Consider the following 14,341-nt stretch of genomic DNA (forward strand, 5'->3'; position numbering starts at 1 on the left):
TACCTGTCAACGTAATCGTTTACTTTTGGGAACACGTCTCTGCTGTGATCCCAAAAGTTGAATATTTTTTTTTGTGGAACAAATATTTATTTATAATTGTTTCTTTTTGAGGTCTGACGTTTTTGTTGATTATTATTTGGGGTTATGAATATTTATGAATAATTCTGTTAATGGTTTATTTTTGTGAACAGATCTCTACCGTAACCCCAAAATTTAAATTTTTTCTGAGGACATAATTGTTTATAGTTATGATTTTTTTGAGAACACTTTAGGTTGATTATTTTTTGTAGACGAATACGAATATGAAGTTTGAAAGTTCAATAAATCAGACACTGATAGCATATTTGAAGTCTTTTTATTCGACCCCTGAATTCTTCGCACCGGTTACTGGGAACTTGCCTGAAAATCTATTTCACAGGCTTGAAATATGAAAAAAGGTTGGGAACCACTGTGTCAAATGGTAACGTGTGTGTCCGTTTGCATTTGAACCCAAGATCGAAGGTGATTCGTTGATCGACCCCTTTAATACAGGAAGAGGGAGTGAACCCGAATGCAAGCTGTTTTTATTTGATTTTTTTTCACTTTTGGACAGGTTATAGGTCACGCTAAAAGTGGGGACTTTCACGTTTTTTTTTCTTTAATAAGTATTACGTTGTTCATATAAAATGATTGCATCTGAAGACGGGTGTGTCGACTTTTTCCATGGACCGTACCACTCCCGTCTAATGCGAAGACCGGAGCAGCCGGGACTCAAAGGCTTCCTCTTACCTGCTGCACCCCATGGTGCACTTGCCGCTGCCAAGGTCAATATTTTTCATTCACGCGCGCGCCTGAAAACCCCCAAAGTTTTCAGCGACGGGCTCGCGGCAAAGAAGCGCCACGCCGATTTATGAAAATGCCCATGAATATTAACCGCCGAAATCTACGGCCGCCCGCCGACGCGCTTGGATGAATCGAAGTGAGGGATGAAGCAATTATTGTATGATAATGCCTTTTAAAGTTCCTTACAGGACGCACGGATGTATGCATATTAAAGAGCTTTCTTGAATAAAGTAGAGGGCGTGCGAATTTATCCATGCATTGGATTGGCGCGCGGCATGAGCGTCATCCTGCCTGCCTTAAATCGGTTTGGAAGCGACGCCGTCATCCTGCATCGAGTCGACAGCGTTGGGATGCTGAAACATACGGCGGTCCGCCCAGGCGCGCGGACGCCCGCCCGCTTGCATGCGTTCTCGCTACGCTTTGCGCGCTCGTCACGCCTGCCCGTCCGCTGCGGAAATGCGCCATGCATGCCAACGCCGCTTGCGCTTGACTTTTTTTTTTCTTTTGGGTGTTGAGAATGTATTCGACATTCAGGATGAGACATGGATTTCCAATGTTTCATTTTTCATGACAGCTCAAGCAAGTGTGTGTGTGTGTACTTTTCGACTGGGGCTGGACAAAGTTTTTGAAAGTGCAAAAAAATAAAGAGTGCAAATGAAATAACAACAAACATGTTTGCTGACTGCATTTTTGCGTTGTTTTTAGCGGTTAGCATTTTGTAGCCTACAATGCAGGGCTTCTTATTTCAACACGCTCGCGACGACTTCCCGTGAAGATCGCGAGCGCCGACGGCGGGCAAAAGCCGGCCGCGTCCCCGCGTTCAACTCGCACGTGCAGTATTGGGCGGGAGCCGTTCTCGTGTGGGAATTTTTTGCGGCCCGCAAGTCTGGACGCCAGTTAGATTTATGAAGAGCCGGCGCACGGTGCTGCAACCTGTTTAAAGATGCATTTTACTGCAGTTCTGTTCACCTCAGATAAACAGAGTAAAGGAGTAATGCGGGACCGCGGAGTGGCAAAGCGGCTCGTTTTTGTCGTATATTTAAACGTGACACGATGCACTGCAAAAATAATGACTTTTGCGAGCGGTGATGAACGCTTTTTCATCGCGCGTTCCCCCCGCTGAAACTTTAATTCCGTTGCTCTCCTTACTTCGGATGAGGGCCCGAACCTCTACAGGCCGATCAAATCAGTTACGGCCCCGAAAATAACCGGCTAAATGGCCGACAATTATTTCAGCCATGTTCTAGAGATGGGACGAAATCTCCTACGATGGGATCCAGCCAGATTAGAGCGCCCAGCCCATAAAATCGGCCTATCGTGGCAAAAATCAGCCAAAACAACTTCACTTAAGGGCTGATATTTGACAACGATGACAACTTTATGTACTAGAGATGGGATTCATGCAAAAATGGAGGGGAATGCATGATAAGACATCGGGTTTTCAAAATTTCCAATTTTGAATGGCAGTAAATGAGCCCGGCATGGGCTAAATTTGACGCCAATAGGGTGTAGCTCTTGACCTTCCATTTGCAAGTGTTTGGAAGGGACCGAAAGTCATGTTTTGACAATTTAAGCCACATTTTAGCCTCTTGGTATTTATTTAGTTCTTTTTGTATGCTTTATCACACATCAAAACACCGCAAAGCCGAGCCAGAGTTGGCTCAAAATTTCTCCCAGCAGTTAGGTTATTATTGTATATGGGGTAGAATTAAAAAAAACAACATGTCTTTAAACTCGAACAAAAATGGAAGACGATGTAGGACGAGCGTAATTACTACTCTTCGGCCGCATTGTGGAGACCCGAGGTAGCAAAGAAAGCGGACAACCGACAACCAAGACTGCGGAGAATCATACTGCAATAGGCGTAAACGCGGGGTGCGCTAACGTTAGCGTGAGCGCCACTGCATCTGTCTGCATATAAGCGGGGAGGACCCTGCTAATCTTTTATATGCGGCCGGTGGCAGCTTGCGGCATTATCTGCACCTGGCGCGCGCGCGCGCGTGCGTCTATGTCGGCCTCCGTTGACTGCCGCTAGCCCAGCCGGCATTCATTAGCAGGCAGCTAATCACACAGGGCGCTGGCTCCAACTCAAGCGGCCGAGGACTCATTAATATAAACGGGCCCCTAAACCCAAACTCAATTTACTTGAAAGCCTCTTTGGAGACGCTGCTTGAGTAAGTAAAGAGTGTGGTTTTTTTTTTCCCCCTTTTTTTTTTCTTCCGCGCTAACTGAGTGCACCGAATGTACTGGTCTGTATTCTGCCAACATGCGGCGCGCACTAGTTTAAACCTTCAATGTTCCCTGAGCTCGGGTCCCAAAACGCTTCATCGTTTCAAAGGTACGTTTTTCTTAAACGTGGCCACAAAGGAAATGGCGAGAAATGTTTGACCTCATCGGGCCAAAACGCAACATTACATTCTTATGACATCGCACGCTAAATAGTTGTCCGAAATGTTTTTGCCAAGGGCACGCTCTCATTTTGGACTCAAAGGGGCTTACCAGTGGACTCTTCTTTTTTTTTTTCTTCACTTGCCAAATCATTAGTCACATTGGCACTCAATATAGTCAGGGAGGCATTCTTTAACAATAAGCGCGCTCTCGGAATTGCACCGCATCACATTGAGATGTTTCCATTATTTTCTCCCTCTCTGCCGCTTAAGCTAACTGAAGCAAGTTAATAAAAGTGAAAGTGAAGTTTCGATTGCCACCGCAATGATGAACACGGTCGTTGTCTGCATTATCTTGTAGGGTACCACGCTACTTCCTAATTTTCTCATTAGTGACCTCTCCGTCCATCCCGCTCGGCATTTTTAGCTTGTATAGTATAGTATATATACACTTGTCAGCATATCCATATCTATATGGTTAGCTTAAGTATCAGTGCTATGAAGTTAGGGTCTAGCTAGCATTTGTCATGAAATCATTATCTTAGTTATCTCAACTAAACAGAAGCTAACCAATGAGTAAATTGCTGCCTTTTCTAACAAGTTAGCTTACCATCTCATTGAAAATAATGATAAGATATCCATCTCTAGATTGCTAGATTAAGTATCTTTGCTATGAAGTTAAGGTTTAGCCACGGTTTGTCTAGTAGTTAGCTCATTGCGTTAAAAGTACTGTATGTCCTGCTTATGCTAATCATTGAGTTAATAGCTATCTTATCTAGCGGGTTAGCTTATCTTCCGGTTGTCTACCTCAGTTAGCCTAGCCTATCATCTCATTCACCGTAATTATAATAAATGTAAAGTCATGTATAAGGTTGTCAGCATATCCATCGCTACATAGCTAGCTTCAGTATATTTGCGATGTCGTTAGGCTTTAGCTCGCATTTGTCCAGTAATTAGCTGGTTGCATTATTTTTTTGGTCTACTGAAGCCAACCAGTGAGTTAATAGCCAACTTTTTAAGCGGTTTCGCTTACCATCTTGGTGTCTGGCTCCGTTAGCCTGTTTGCTAGTCGGATAGAGTTAGCAAGTTAGAAAAAGAGAAGCATCCAAGTATCGAAGTACGTTATCTTAAAAATAACGTATTCGATTGATTAGCATAATTTTCTAAGAATACCTGGTAGTTGTATCCTCCACAAAGCTACTATCATAGCTTGCCAGATAATGATCAGCGTATGTTTAGGGAAGATGCATCCATCACAATAGCCATCTCTTTACCAAAAGCTTCATGTGTTCCAATGACGCACTCCCGACGATCACCGCGAAACGGAGGCATCGGAATTCGTCTCTCTAGTTCATTTGCGTCGCTCCCCTCTTTTGTTTCCAAGGGGTTTGTCATCGGGAAGCGGACTAGCTGCGGAAGTCGTTTGGTGGCGGTAATGACGTTTTAAGTGCGGCGTGCTGCGGCGCGGTGTGAAAAGTGAGATTGTGTTTCCTCGCGGATGACGTCCTACGCCGGCACTCATTTAGTGGAGCGGCGCTGTCAGGGTTTATTACAGTGGCCATAGCAACAGCGGCGGAGCGGAGCGGAGCGGAGAGGAGAGGAGAGGAGAGGAAGATCATTTTGGTTGTTTTGCTAATGCGCTGAATGTCCTTGTTGGAATGGAAAAAAAACAAGAGTGATTTTAAAGCAGCTGTTAGCACCATTTTCCCTGCATCACATGTGCCAACATCTCAATGGGGTTCAAGTCAGAACTTTGACATCGCCGTTACGTGCATTTCGTTCTTCTGAAAGCATTCCGAAGTCGTTTGCTTCTACGTTTTGGCTCATTGTCAGATTTTCCCTCAAAACGTCCCGATTGAACTTTTGAATTCATGTTTTCATAAACGATAGCAAGTCGTCCAGGCCCAAACCGTGCCGCTCCCTCCACCGTGCGTCACGGTGGGAATCAAGTGTTGATGTTGCTGAGCGGTTCCATTTTAGTCCAGTTTAGTTTCCTTTAGTTTCGTCGGTCGACAAAATATATTGCCAGAAGTTCTGCGGAATGTCCTGGCGCTCTTTTGCAAATCTCCAAACTGCGGCAATGTTTTCTTTTGACGGCGCCGGCTTCCTACATGTGGTCCGCCCGCAAAAGTTTCCAATGGCTGAACCGATACAATTGGAATCAGATTTGCGAGCGTGACACTTAAGGGAGGGACGAGATGCCGCTATTAGGTGGAATGTGGTAACGGTGCGGACAGGTTGGGAGGGGGTGAGCGTGTGAATATGTGTGTGTTGGGGAGGGGGGGGATGCCGAGCTCCGCAGCGTTGAGCTAACCACTTGTGAGCTCCCCCCCGACCGTGTGCCGGTGTGCTCGCCTCGCCTAAGCGCTCTCCCTCCTGCGTCCGTCTGCCGCCTCAACAGCCGCGTTGGCTCTCCGCAGGTTTCTGCCGGAGCGCCTCTGGATTGCCTCCTCAAAATTTCTCTGCTTTCTGGACCAAAAAGAGAATAAAAGGAGGGAGCGGAGCGGAGCGCCGGGGTGGTGACCGAGAGGAGGTTCTGGAAGTGACCCTGCCGTCCGTCAGGTGTGTGTTCTTTGCTTACTTTCATTTGAAATGTGGGAATTATATCAGGATGTGCCTTATTATGCTTTATATATATATATATATATATATATATATATATATATACGTGTGTATGTATGTATGTGTATGTATATTAGTTGTCACATGATTTCATTAGAAAATCTGTTTAAACAAGAATTTTTATTAACCATGATCAATCAATTGATTAAAAAAAACACTTTTTGTAAACATTTTTGGTAAAAAAAAAAAAAAAAAAAAAAGAGCACCTGCTTCTTGTTTATTTTTATTTGCTGTTCCAATACTAGCCTTCATGCTAGCAGCTGCCTCAGAAAATATGTCTGTCTTTTGGATGGAATGCAGTTAATCAAACGAGTTAGCACTTTAACTTTGACAGCCCTAATATATATATATATATATATATATATATATATATATATATATATATATATATATATATATAGTAAGTCCAGTGCAAGTGAGAAGTGATGGCATCAAAGCATCATCCCCGAGTTTGCATGATCTCCTCTTCTTGTCACAGCCGCTAGAGGGCATCTAGGAATGGCTATGACGCGCCGCGATGCGTCATACGGCCTCATTCGTCACCTCTCGGTTTTGTATTCATGAGTTTCCTAGGACCGGGTCCGGCACGTCCTCACAATTCACGGTCGGATTTTCCACGCGACTTGCTGCGGGGAGGAGAGAGACGGAAAGAGCGTTTGCGCGATTGTCGGTAATGGCTTGCGGTACGCCGTCTCCGGTACGGGTCGGCTCGCGAGCGGGCGCCGGCTCGCGGCTTCCCCTGCGGCTTCCCCTGCGGCCCGTGCGCACGCGAGCGTGGGAACCGCGGAGCCCGATCCCAGCGCCGTCCCATGAGAACTCAAAGTAGGCTTTCACCTTGTCCGTCTCAAGCTCCATTCCCCCACGGGGCCCGCGGGGCGCCCGCTCGTCATTTCTCAGTCTCCATTGGCCGCGGGATGCGGTGAAGGCATTGACTGTTCGTCAGCCGTCTTAAGTATCTGGGAGCCGTCTTTCTCGCCACCCCGGGAGACAAATGGAGGCGCTCGGCTTTTCGTCAGTTTGCCACTAACCGGGGTGCAGTTTGCCATCGGCGTAGAGGTATTGCGGACTTGAAAATGCGGGCGGCCGTACGACGAGAAAAAACAGCCCAATTTGAACACTTTCCACGTATGGTTTAACAGGGAACCAGTAGTACACGAATTTGCTAAGTAGGGTAGGGTGTTATCCATATACTTGTGCTTCTGGCGATTTGATCGCAGTATGTCTTGTCTGTCCTTTTGAGATGCTAGCGCCCCCTGTGACCTCTTTGTTGGATGTTGCCGTTTGTTATGTACTGCAGTCAGCAGGCGCAGGGAGAGATGTGTATCCAATCACGTAGCAACTGTGACTCAGCCTAATCCATTTAGGTGCGGTGTGACTCAGCCACACACACACACACACACACACACACACACACACACACACACACACTTGGACACGCTTTAAAAAAAAAAAAGATTGAAAATGTTAAAACACATCTGACAAGGTAGACCTGGTTATTCTAGTTTTGGATTTTGCCATTATCGTTTCCATTACATATATTTTTTTCAAAGTTAGACCTTTTTAATTGTTACTTTTAATTGTTTTTTTTTTATGGCAGTGTTGTTTGTTTTTCATACCTGCCAACTTCGAAATGCAGAATATTGAAGATTTTTTTCGTTGAGCAGGATTCTTCGAGGGTTCTGACGCACGATGTTTGGAACCAGCTCAAATAATAATCACCGGGGATCACGAGATTATCACGTGAAATAATTGACCGGGTAATATGCGGGAAATTGGGAAAAGCGGCAACGTGCTAATATAGGTTTTTGGGGGGGAAATGCTTCGATTAGTTTTGCTTCTTTTAGTATTTGTTCTTTTTCTTTTCATTTGGATTATCTGAGTTTAAAATGACACAAACTGTAGGTTCATAAACTAAACTACATTTTTCTAAGCGTTGTTTGACCTCTGTACAGAAATACTGCAGATCTTAGGGCAAAACAAGTTTGGGCATCCCTGCTGTACAGTGTTATACTGCCTCCCAGTGGGCAAATCAGGCACACCAGTAGGAGCAACACAAGGAATTGCATTGGAGCATTAAATCATCATGCCAGTAAGAAAAGATTGACAAGTGGGATGGACAAGTGTCACAAGTGACTATAAGTGTCCTGTAATTCTTCATTTTTTGTGTAGTTTGGCTGAGGAAAATGGATGAGTTCTTTCAGGGATTCCAAGTCCCTTCTCATCAAGCTTGAAATGACAAATTGCGCATGTCAGCCTAACACACACAACACAAGGCCACGGAAGCAGATCAAGATCAAGGTCAAGGTTTCTGTTTTTGGCAGCGCTTTATACAAGTCATCATTTTCAAATCGAACTTCATCGATCGCCATTCGGCCTCTTGGAAAGTACGCTATTGATCGCTTAGATTCTGTTTGACCCAAGATGCTAGAGGGAGTTGTTATTACGATGCCTCAAACAATCTTCAAACTTCAAGACGTCATTCGTTGTCAGAAGCAAAACTCTTGAAATAGAGGGAGAAAAAGACTTTAAAACTGAGGTTTTCAAATCTGACACTTCATGCTAAAGTTGATCTATCTATCTATCTATCTCTCTATCTCTCTATCTCTCTATCTCTCTATCTCTCTATCTCTATCTCTATCTCTATCTCTATCTCTATCTCTCTATCTCTCTATCTCTCTATCTCTCTATCTATCTATCTATCTATCTATCTATCTATCTATCTATCTCTATCTATCTCTATCTATCTATCTCCTCTCTCTCTCTGTCTCTCTCTGTGTGTAAACTCTCGATTCTAGACCACAATGTTTGCTCAGCGTCTAATATTGGTTCATCCTTAAATGCAACAATAACCACAAAAATCACTTGATGTTAAAATCAGCATGTGCATATGTCAAACCTTTGCTTTCGAAAGTGCGATTCCGGCCGAGATCAAAGCTTCCCATCTGGACCTGTTATTTTTCCTTGATTCTTCGGCTCAAGGGCCCGGAAGAACACGCCATACGATTTACGACGAAGAGGGCCGCGCACCGAACCTTTCATTACTCGTCCGTCGCATCTCAGACACAAGCGAACAGAAAAAAAGGCCACAGCGGCCGCAACAACAACAATAAAAAGCGGCGCAATCATCGGCCCTCGCCGTACGAAGCCTCGGCGACGCGGCCAATGGATTCATCGCGGCCACAAATGGCGCGCTTGCGACGCTCAGAAGGAAATGAAAAATGGCGCGTGCGTCTCGCGTCCCGCCGGGTGGCAGGCGGGATAGCCATCGCGTTGACTAAATGCGACTGGCGAGGAGTGACTCTCGGGAGGCGAAACGTCAACGTTATTACACCCGCGCTAATATCGCCGGCTGACAATCGCCTGCCAAGCTTCTCCCAGCACATTGGGACATGCGCGCACCAGGCAAAAATACGCCGATATCTTAAATGTAATGCAGTTAAAAATAGCACACATACACACACGTGAAACCTATCTTAAAATCTTATTTTAAAATTCGAATTCAGAATTGCAAAATGTATTCGATTTAACCCATTTAAAAGTGTACCGCGAAACCGGAACGCTCACTTCTATTGATTTAAACCCAAATACATAAATGAGTAGTATTGCCATTACTTGAAAGCCTACTTGGAAAACAAATCATTTCCAAGCCTAAACCCGACGCGAAATTCTACTAAGGAAACCTAACTTCAGCCGAAATCCGAAACCTTCGTCCGAAACCTTAACCCTAACATGAAAACATACTTTGAAAAGCAAACGTCAACTTCAAACCCTACTTTGAAAATCTGACTTGAAAGCGAAGGTTCAAAACCTCACCTTCGTTTGTAACCATACTTTGAAATCTTCAACTTGTCTTGAAACCTGATGCGAAAACCCTAACCCTGAATCGAAAGCCTTATTTCAACCTGTAGCTTCAACCCTTAACCTCCAATCATACTTTAAAACCCCTTGAAGCTATACTTTGAAACCCTAAGCCAGATCTGAAGCCCTACCCCTGAAACCTTCGGCCTGTCTTGAAACCCTAACTCTGGCTTGAAAACGTCATGGGAAACTCCTGTTGCTCTAAACTCTTGCACGCTACTTTGACTCCCTTCAAGTCTATTTAAAACCCCGATTATGCCTTGAAATGCTACTTCGAAATGCAAAATCTGACTTCGAACCGTACCTTAAAACTCCGACCCTGATTTGAAGGCCTACTTTAAATCCCAACGGAGGGATGGACCCTATCCCTGAATTGAAACCCCGACCCTTAAGGCAAAGCCGTACCTTGAAACCTTCGGGTTGTCTGGAAACCCGAAGCTTGTTGGATTCCTGCTTCGAAAACATAATTGGAAGCGCCTACCCTTGGCCGGAAACTCCAGCTATGGCTTGAAGCCTTAACCCTAATCTCCAAGCTAGAAAACCCTAACCCTGCCATTCAAACTACTGCCAAATGCTAAACCTGACGTAAAACCCCAACCCCGATTCGAGACCCTAGCACTGGTTAGAATCCTTACTTTTCAAGCTGACGCCGAAGCCCTAGCCCTGTTTTGTTTTGAAAACAGGGAAAGGCCTAACCTTGCCCTGAAAACCCAACTGTACCTCGAAACCTCAAAACCCCGACCTCCGATAATTCTTTAAAAACCTTGTTTTACTCGTGACCTACTTTGAAACCCTTACCCGGACTTTCAAGCTTCTACAACCATTAATTATGATTTAAAAGCCTCCTCCGAAACGCTCGTTTATCCTACGCGACGAGAAACATTACACACGTGCTTGCGGCATCTCGCTTTCCTCTTGGGACGGCGCGGTGAGGATAATCGCCCTCTTCATCCGGAGAGCGGAAGAAAAGCCTTTTACCAAATTAGGTGATGCCACTTCCTGTCAGAGCGAAGCAGCGCTCGGAGACTCTTCCCGCTGATTGGCCGAGGCCCCGGCCAAGCATTGTTTTCCCTGAGAGCTCTCAGGAGCTCCTTAATGGAGACCGGGCTACCCGCAGGTGTTGCGGGGCTTATGATATTATTACTTAACCTTTAGCCAATGCTGAGAAAATGGCGTGCTACCCATCTAGCTTAAAACGGCAGCTACAATCAAATATCTTCATCCGTCCAATATGTAGGCCTTGATCTTTTGTGCAGCAGAGCGCAGTAAGAAAATGATGACGTCGATTTAGAAATGAGCCGTTGCTCGCGCCGCCCCTTCTATTGCGGCAAGTGCTAATGCGGGCTAAATAAATTGACGTTTTGACTGACCGTCCCGCGTGACCACCGGCCGCCACGTAGATCTGACAATGATGTCGTTTCATTCGGTTTGCTGACGTGCTAACATTCAAAATGGATTTATGAATCAGACGTCAAAGTCCGGTACTCAAGGGCCGGTATCCGGCACGCTTTTGACGCTTCCCGCGCTCTAAATTCTGGGCCGGTCTCAAGAGGTAAAATGGAGGAACATTGTCATCGGCCCGATAAGACGCCGGCCCGCCGGGCGTTTGCCCTGTATGCCGGACGGCCGGTCCGGCCGAATGGCTTTTATCCCAGACGGCGCCGGGGGCGTCGTAAGAACGCGAGCTTCGACCGCTGGACTCCAAAAATGGCGCCCAATAAACAAGCACCCATAACGACGGTAAAAAAATTGCGGCTTTTAAGCGGCACTTTTTTTACGCCTCCCAAAATGTCCTTTCGTCCTGCCTGTGTTATCTCGTCAATTGATCGGATTGTGTTTACGGTGCGTAGCAAGCAGCAAACTGACCCTTTTTCTATCGTGTTTGACTCATTTGAAGCTTTTCCCTAATCAAATACTACAGGCGCATCAACAGGCGCGCTGTTCGGAAGCCTTAAACAACCATCGTCACACGAACGCGTACCCGACACTACCGCGGCCCACGTATAATACACGCAATCGCCCCCGTTCGCCTGCGATCCCGAATGACGAGATTGCGCCGAGGTGGAGATAAATGAGCTCTCATTATAGCCCTATTGGAGAGGGGGAAAAAAAAAAAGGAAGCTCTCTTTATTTTCATTGACTTTGCACTGTTATTTACCACGCCCAAGGATCCTTTTGAAGGACACAAAGAGGACAGGCAATAAATATGTGCATTAATATGGCGGCAAACGAAAACATGCAGCACAACAAAAGAAATATGTGCATTTAAATTGCTCATTCTTACGCGACGACTACAAAAGCAGCATCCCAGGAGGCGGCGCGCCATCGGCACGGTAAAAGATAATGGGATTCTCCCGTCTGGATATTCGGAGCCAAGACCCGCGTCACCTCCGTGACTCAACGCCGCGTCCCGCGATTGGAGCAGATTCGAGCAATCAATGTTATCAAAACGCCGCTTCGTCGGGCGGCGGACAGCGCCCAAACGACGTAATTGGATTTCCCCCCTCGCTTTAACGGGTGACACTCGAGCTGGGGGCGGGGAGTCCCGAGCGGTTTGCGCGGACACGGCGACCACCCGCACTGCCGTGTTGCCGAGGAACTATGCGTCAAAGTCGAACTTCGCAGCTGCCGGCCGCTCGGGATCAGCGCTGTCAATAGCGATATAAACTGCAGAAGAAATGCAATCATAACACGATGCCACCTCAATCACACTCGTGTCCGGTTTGAAATCGGGAATGATTGTGAATCCCTTCCTTTTGGTGACGAGCGGAACAGCTAAGAAATAAAAGGAAATTCAAAAAGCAACCTTTTAAGGTCTTCCCATTCCCCAGAACCGAAATCAATTGAGCACAATTTGGGACCTTCTGTCTTGTTCTGTTCAGTGTCGCAAACTGTTCACGAGTTCAGTAATAGCCGGATGTAAGCATGAGAATTCACTACAAGTAATAGCAGGGTTTAAACCCGGCGCGGTATTTTGAGCGTTTTTCGGTCATTTTCTTCCTCATCACTCTTGCGGCCGAGGGGTGACACGCTTCTGGTAGGATGACGAATAAGTGGTCCTGTCCTATTTTGTTCAACAGTTTCTCTTTCTGTGAAATGCCGTTGATGTAAATATCAAAGGAATGGACACAATAGCACACAAGAGGTTAAAAAGACCACGGGTGGACAGTCATTTCTTCATCATTCATGGGCAACCTTGGCCCCAATCCATCGTTGTTAGTTCACCATTTATTTCAAGCCAAAGCAAAACTTTCAGGCCTGTCAAAAGCCCCTGCTGTATTTTACCGAAAAAATACACCTTTTTTGATGTAGTGCTCTGTCAACACTATCAAAAAGTAAATCAGGTTTCATAAAAATCAAAATGGGCTTGGTTATATGTATGGTATATGTATATGTGTGTGTGTGTGTGTGTGTATGTATGTTTACATCTGACAAATACCAGCTTATTGAACTTATACACTCATATTTTAAATCCTATATTTTGAAATCTCTTTTTGATCGCAACCATTGATTCACATGTTTTTAGTTCTAATAGTTGAATTAGTCGTTAAATCTTGAACCGATTATAGCATTTCCTTTATAGATGGATTGCCCCCTGGCGGCTAGTAAAAAAGCCGCACTGAACTATAAGCCGCGGGGCTCAAATCGCGAGAAAAAAGTCGTGGCTCGTATTCGGAAATTGACTGTATTTGTCTAATTTACTGTGTTTAAAGCGTTTTCACTGGGAAGCCCACATCTGCCACGATTTATCGTCGCGTTGGCTTATCAATGCAAATCGTCACGGTCACACACAGGCACACTCCGCCGGCTAACGCTTTGTCCGGCGGGATAACTCGTAAGCTTTTACTTGTGGGAGCTATACCGCCGGGGTCGGGGAATGACGCTGCGCGCGCCGGGTTAAAGAATGTTGGCGCCAAATATCGGCCGTGCCCACATTCCAAATAAAGCCGGAGAGCCGCCGCCGCGGCCTCGGCGGAGAGTGAGGGGAGGATGCAGTCGGCCGGGGAAATGGAGCCGAGGGACTATATAGCTGAGGTCGCGGATCGATAATATGCCCTCTGATCCATAACATTAATGGGAGGGAATACCTTATTACTGTTAAGAGGCGTTAGGTGAACGGGGCGCGCGCGCGCACGCGGTCGCGGGGCGATACATCACATCTGGGCGGCCGGCCAAGATTTCCTCCTCTCCCCTCTTTTAACCTTGGAAAACTCCCTCCCTCCGTCCGTCCGTTTCATCTTCTGTCCTAATATCCCGATTGAAGCGCCCGCCTCTCGCCAAAGCATAGCCGAGACCTAGGGACGTCCCTCTTTATCGGAAAATATTCCTCCGGCCTCGGGTTTTTGCGCGAGCGAGTGGGGAGCTGGCGGTTCTGGGTCGGCCAGTAGGCGGGGGGGACACCCTGTACCGGTTGCCAGCCAATTGCAGTGCACACAGACAACCATTCACGCACCCAATCGCACCTAAGAACAATTTCGAGTGGCCGATGTTTTTGGAGGCGGACTGTCTGGAGAGAACCCACGCGGGCAGGGGGAGAACGTGCAAACTCCACACGGGAAGGATGGAACGAGACGTGAAATCTCGTTAAATCTCTTAAAACTTATCATTTATCCATTTTCAGCAGTAAAATCAATCTTCCATATGAATTGAAT

The 14,341-nt window shown here is 46.1% G+C and overlaps 1 protein-coding gene across 2 annotated transcripts in view; it reads left to right on the forward strand.

Moving 5' to 3' along the window:
• Positions 1-2,936: 2,936 nt before the first annotated feature.
• The window catches only part of dab1a (DAB adaptor protein 1a), a 154,235-nt gene continuing 142,830 nt past the window's right edge, over positions 2,937-14,341 (forward strand). The window contains exons 1-2 of one of the 2 annotated variants that reach the window (XM_088425094.1): positions 2,937-2,996; positions 5,630-5,771. The gene's annotated coding sequence lies outside the window, so the exon portion shown is untranslated. Of the gene's footprint in view, positions 2,997-5,565; positions 5,772-14,341 lie in introns of those variants that run through there. The other variant, XM_088425095.1, reaches the window with a different exon arrangement.

This window comes from Hippichthys cyanospilos, chromosome 10 (genome assembly GCF_059441005.1).
Source record: "Hippichthys cyanospilos isolate Australia breed blue-spotted pipefish chromosome 10, RoL_Hcya_1.0, whole genome shotgun sequence".
Lineage (NCBI taxonomy): Eukaryota > Metazoa > Chordata > Actinopteri > Syngnathiformes > Syngnathidae > Hippichthys > Hippichthys cyanospilos.